Source organism: Crotalus tigris, unplaced genomic scaffold (assembly GCF_016545835.1).
Source record: "Crotalus tigris isolate CLP2741 ecotype Arizona unplaced genomic scaffold, ASM1654583v1 scf7180000021643.52994198:917841, whole genome shotgun sequence".
Classification (NCBI taxonomy): domain Eukaryota; kingdom Metazoa; phylum Chordata; class Lepidosauria; order Squamata; family Viperidae; genus Crotalus; species Crotalus tigris.
In genome coordinates this window covers 185941-192500 of record NW_024098611.1, presented here as the reverse complement: position 1 = coordinate 192500, position 6560 = coordinate 185941, and positions in this window count along the sequence as shown.

Here is a 6560-nt window from a genome sequence, read left to right as displayed (position 1 = left end):
CACCGGAGGCCTCCGGATGCCTTGGCCGAGAGGGTGGAGGGGGCGCCTGGTTGGGGTTAGGGACTGCGGGAGAGGAGGGGAGGGTCTTGCTGATGCTACCTGATTTTCTGGGGGTCTTTGCCACAAAGGCCTTTAAAATTGGATCGTGGTTTATACTTCTGAAAGACATCTTGCTTTCGTTTTGCTTGTCCTTCCTTCCATCCTTCCGTCCATCCATACCTCCGCTCATCCCTTCACCCATCCATCGATCCATTGATCCATTGATCCTTCGATGCATCGATTCATCCAATCTTCCTTCCTTCCTTCCTTCCTTCCTTCCTTCCTTCCTTCCTTCCTTCCTTCCTTCCTTCTGTCAATCCACCCGCCCACCCATCCATCCATCCATCCATCCATCCATCCATCCATCCAATCTTTCTTTCTTTCTTTCTTTCTTTCTTTCTTTCTTTCTTTCTTTCTTTCTTTCTTTCTTTCTTTCTTTCTTTCCTTCTATCCATCTTCCTTCAATGTTTCTTCCTTCCTTCCTTCCATCCATGTTCCTTCAATCTTTCTTTCTTTCCTTTCTTTCTTTCTTCTTTCTTTCTTTCTTTCTTTCTTTCTTTCCTTCTATCAATTTCCTTCAATGTTTCTTCCTTCCTTTCTTCCATCCATGTTCCTTCTTTCTTTCTTTCTTTCTTTCTTTCTTTCTTTCTTTCTTTCTTTCTTTCCTTTCTTTCTTCTTTCTTTCTTTCTTTCTTTCCTTCTATCAATTTTCTTCAATGTTTCTTCCTTCCTTTCTTCCATCCATGTTCCTTCCTTCTTTCTTTCTTTCTTTCTTTCTTTCTTTCTTTCTTTCTTTCTTTCTTTCTTTCTTTCTTTCTTTCTTTCTTGTCTCTCTCTCTTTCTCCCTCCCTCCCTCCTGTCAATCTATCCATTCATCCTTCTTCCTTTCTTCCTTCTTCCTTCTGTCCACCCATTCACCCATCCATCCTATCATTCTTCCTTCCATCCTCCCTCCTTCCCTCCCTTCTCTTTCTTTCTTTCTTTCTTTCTTTCTTTCTTTCTTTCTTTCTTTCTTTCTTTCTTTCTTTCTTTCTCTCTCTCTCTCCCTCCCTCCCTCCCTCCCGTCAATCTACCCATTCATCTTCCTTCCTTCCTTCTGTCCACACATCCACCCATCCATCCTATCATTCTTCCTTCCTTTCTTCCTTCCTACCTTCCTTCCTTCCTCTCTTCCTTCCTTTCTTCCTTCCTTCCCTCCCTCCCTCCCTTCTCTTTCTTTCCTTCCTTCCTTCCTTCCTTCCTTCCTTCCTTCCTTCCACCCACCCTGCAAAAGAAGGTCTCCCTATCCACTTTCTCAGCCACTTTAAGACAGGTGGGCTTCGACTCCCAGTATCCCCCAGCCAGTCTGGCCTTCAGTTCCATCTAGTCTAGGCAAGTGAGACCAGGGCGGGGGTCTCTGCAGAGGGGATCCAAAAAGTAAACATAATCACAGCCTGGAGCCTTTAACACCCACCAGATGGAGCCACCACCAGTTTTTGACATTTGTGTGTGTGTGTTTGTGTGTGTGTGTGTGTTCTGATTAGCTGTACGTTTTATGTTTTTTTAATGTACATTTTACTTCCTAGCTGGCAGCTGCCCAGAACTGTTTAAGAATTGGATGATGTAAAGGGAAGTAGGAATAATCTTCAGGAAAAAGAAAATTTAACCCAAAGCAGGAAAGTAATTTGACAGAACATCTTAGGCAGGACCTGCCCCTCCCCAGTCCCCATGAACGCAAGGAGAGGGAGGGAATGTTCCAACTTGCAAGAATAGAATAGAATAGAATAGAATAGAATAGAATAGAATAGAATAGAACAGAATAAGAAATGGAATAGAATAAGAAATGGAATAGAATAAGAAAATAGTGAATAGAATAGAAAATAGTGAATAGAATAGAATGGAGTAGAATAGAATAGAATAGAATAGACAGATTGTAGAATAGAATAGAATAGAATAGAATAGAATAAGAAAATAGTGAATAGAATAGAAAATAGTGAATAGAATAGAATAGAGTGGAATAGAATAGACAGATTGTAGAATAGAATAGAATAGAATAAGAAATGGAATAGAATAAGAAAATAGTGAATAGAATAGAAAATAATGAATAGAATAGAACAGAGTAGAGTAGAATAGAATAGACAGATTGTAGAATAGAATAGAAATATAGAATAGAATAGAATAGACAGATTGTAGAATAGAATAGAATAGAATAGAACAAAATAGAATAGAATAGAATAGAATAGAATAGAATAAGAAATGGAATAGAATAAGAAATGGAATAGAATAAGAAAATAGTGAATAGAATAGAAAATAGTGAATAGAATAGAGTAGAATAGAATAGAATAGACAGATTGTAGAATAGAATAGAATAGAATAGAATAGAAATATTGAATAGAATAGAATAGACAGATTGTAGAATAGAATAGAATAGAATAAGAAATGGAATAGAATAAGAAATGGAATAGAATAAGAAAATAGTGAATAGAATAGAAAATAGTGAATAAAATAGAGTAGAATAGAATAGAATAGACAGATTGTAGAATAGAACAGAATAGAATAGAATAGAATAGAATAGAATAGAATAGAATAGAATAGAATAGAATAGAGCTGGAAGGGACCTTGGAGGTCTTCTAGACCAGCCCCCTGCTCAAGCAGGAGAACCTATACCATCTCAGACAGGGATTGTCTAGCCTCTTCTTAAAAACCTCCTTTTTTAAACTCTCTAATCAGCTCAGTGACAGCTTTGTTCACACATCTTTATTTGCGTGTGTGTGTGCGCGTCTGTATTGTGGGCAAAAAGACGAGCGCTCAGATTTTATCCAGGTGCTCCTTCCCACAACTTGGAACATGAATGTGCCACAGAGGAGGAGAACATTAAAAATAGGATCAGGCCTGCTGAAGGGTGTGGAGATCCTGTTCCCTCTTTCCCAGGGGATAGAGAAGATGCCTTGATCTCAATAGTGCCCTCCGTCTGATCCGGGGAACGCCTGGTGTGTTTTCACAGGCAGAAATTGGCAACTTGCAACGACAAGACAGGGCAGCCCAAACAAACCCAGTCAGACGATGGCTGTCATTGTGGCTAGAAGACTCTGGGAGGATTCTCCCTCCATACAGGCCACTGATCCATGGATTAACTGATCATTGAAAAATTAGAAAATACTTGTAGCTCAGGTTTTAGATTTTGACAGGGGTTGCTCTCCAAGCTTGTTTCAAGCTTGCTCAAGCAGGAGAACCTACACCAGGGGTAGGCCACCTTGGCTCTTTTATGACTCGTGGACTTCAACTCCCAGAATTCCTCAGCCAGCATGGGGGAACTATGGCCCCCTCATGACTCGTGGACTTCAACTCCCAGAATTCCTGAGCCAGCATGAGGGAACTATGGCCCCCTCGTGACTCGTGGACTTCAACTCCCAGAATTCCTCAGCCAGCATAGCTCAGCTTGGAAACCTCTCCCTTTCCCTTCAGGGTGGTTGGCTCAGGAATTCTGGGAGTTGAAGTCCACATGTCTTAAAGTTGCTGAGGTAGAGAAACAATGGACTAGGCTAGGGGCAGGCAACCTTGGCTCTTTTATGACTCATGGACTTCAACTCCCAAAATTCCTGAGCCAGCATGGGGGAACTATGGCCCCCTCATGACTCGTGGACTTCAACTCCCAGAATTCCTCAGCCAGCATGGCTCAGCTTGGAAACCTCTCCCTTTCCCCTCAGTGTGGCTGGCTCAGGAATTCTGGGAGTTGAAGTCCACCAGTCATAAAAGAGCCAAGGTTGCCTATCCCTGCCTTACACCATTTCAGACAAGTGACTGTCCGGTCTCTTCTTAAAAACCTCCAGTGATGGAGCACCCACTACATCTGGAGGCAGGCTGTTCCACTGGTTAATTGTCCTCACTGTTAGGAAGTTCCTCCTTACTTCCAGATTGCTTCTCTCCTTGATTAGTTTCCATCTGTTGCTTCTTGTCCTGCCCTCTGGTGCTTTGGAGAATAGTTTGACCCCCTCTTCTTTGGGGCAGCCCCTCAAATATTGGAATATTGCTATCATGTCTCCCCTATTTCTTCTTTTCTTGAGACTAGTCAGACTCAAGTCCTGCAGCCGTTCTTCATAGTTTTTAGCCACCAGGCCTTGGATCATCTTAGTTGCTCCTCTCTGATTTTTTTTCTAGACTCTCAACATCTTTTTTGTGATGTGGTGACCAAAATTGGCTGCAGTGTTCCAGGTGTGGCCTCACTAGGGCTTTATAAAGCGGTACTAATACCTTGCGTGATCTTGATTCTATGCCTCTGTTTATACAACCCAGGATTGCATTAGCTTTTTTGGCTGCTGCTGCACACGGCTGGCTCATGGTCAAGCGATCGTTCACTAGGACTCCTTAATGTGGAATAAAGGGTTGGGACTAACCAGAAGACCCCTTCGCTCACCGAGGGAATAGCCGGGGTTGACGAGTTACTGAATTTTGATCGCGTGACCACAGGGACCACTGGTGTTTAGTATGACAACCGCTCCTCCGTCACTTTTTTGAGGGCTGTTGTAACTTTAAACGGGCACTAAACAAATGCCTCTATAGTTTGCCTTCTATAGTTTGCCTTCATTTTCCTACATCCTGGCCTGAATCTATGGGACCTATTTTATTTCAGAACAAAATAAGATTTATTAGGTACATTAAAACACACCCATGGAGAAAGATGGGTGGGATGGGGGAGGAAGAGAAAGAAAAAAAGAAAGAAAGAAAGAAAGAAAGAAAGAAAGAAAGAAGGAAGGAAGGAAGGATGATAGGATGGATGGGTGAATGGATGGGTGAATGGAGGGAGGGAAGAAAGAAAGAAACAAAAGAAAGAAAGAGAGAGAGAGAAGATAGGAAAGAGAGAGAGGAGAGAGAGAGAAAAAGAAAGACAAAAAGCAGAAGACAAGAGAAAGAGAAAAATAGAAAAGAGAGACAAAGAGAATAAGAGAAAGAAAAAAGAAAGAGAAGAGAAAGAAAAAGAGAGAGAGAGAAGAGAGAGAAGAGAGAAAGACAGTCAGAGAGAGAAAGATAGAAGAAGAGAGAAAGAATTAGAAAGAAAAGACAAACAGAAAGAAAAGAGAGAGAAGAGAGAAGAAAGATAGAGAAAGAAAGAGAAGAGAGACAGAAAGACAGAAAAAGAGAGAAGAGAGAGAGAAGAAAAAGACAGATAGAAAAAAAAGAGAAGAGACAGAAAGATAGAAAGAAAAGAGAGAAGAGAGAGAGAAAAAAGAAAGACAGATAGAAAGAGAAAAGAAGAGAGACAGAAAAAAGAGGAGAGACGAGAGAGAGAGAGAGAGAGACAGAGAGAGAGACAGAGAGAGACAGAGAGAGACAGAGAGAGAGAGAAAACATATATCATGGCTGATTCTGCATACATAGAGCATATCTTTGCTGTCCCAGAAATTTCTCCTGACCTAAATCTATGGGACCTGCTTTATTTCATAATAAAATAAAAATTGCTAGGTCCTGAAATAATCAGATTGTCTCTGCTAAAACATCAAGAAAGAAATTATGCTGGATGCGCCCAGATGTCTGCCTGTCTGTAGATCTCCTGGGAGCTTTGGAGCAAGACCCCCCCCCCCCAAAAGTCCTTTTGATCCGATATTCAGATATTCTGAATTTAGGGACCAGGATTGGCCCACCGTGACTCCCAGCCATCAAGATGGCTCAAATTCCCCTAACCCGTTTCTAAGCCTTCCAAGCAGATGGCCATACCAGCTCTTGTGGCCATGAGTCCCACAGGGGAATGGCCGATGGACAGAAGAGATTCATGTGGTGGACTTGTGATAAAGCAAAAAAAAAAAAACCCAAAACAAAACAAAAATCTGGGGCCAGATTTACGTTTGAATTCAGGATTCTGAATTAAAAAGGAATACCAACAGAAACTAGAAATTTCTAGCTGGAAATAGGGAACGATGGATAAAGATATTGGAAAAAAAAAACCGGGAAAAAATGTTATGGTATGTGCCGACTGCAGCAAGAATCTTATATGCACAAAAATGGAAAGATGTGTCAACTTCCACAACGGAAAAAGGGGATTGAAAAGAGCAACTGGCAGAGACAGCAAAATTGATGGTTCTAATTAAGGGGGGAAAAAAGTGTTTCTAGTGTTGCTTCCACTTGGAAACTGCTTAAGGACTGTCTGCCTGGAAAAAAAAGGGGGGGGGGAAATGAAAATTTGACTTTGAGTTTTGATAATTAAAACAGGCGGTTGTTATAGAAATGGCTAGCCGTCACTCAAAAGCTGAGATGATAACTTTATTATGCAACTCACTGCAATGGGGAAAAAAATGGGAAGACGCTGTTCTTTTCCTCCCTTTCCTGTTTAACTATTTTTCCCCATTGTTTTATTTTCACTTACGCTTTATATTAAGACATTTTTTTAAAATAAAAACTGTTAATAATAAAAAAAGGCACTGCCCCTTAATCCCCCACCTACGCAACACCTCCTAGACAATTACCCATCCATTCACCTTGCAGAAAGGAAGGGAGATCAATGGAAGAGAATCTCTGTAGCTCAGACTTGAACTGTGAGTCCTTGCTGG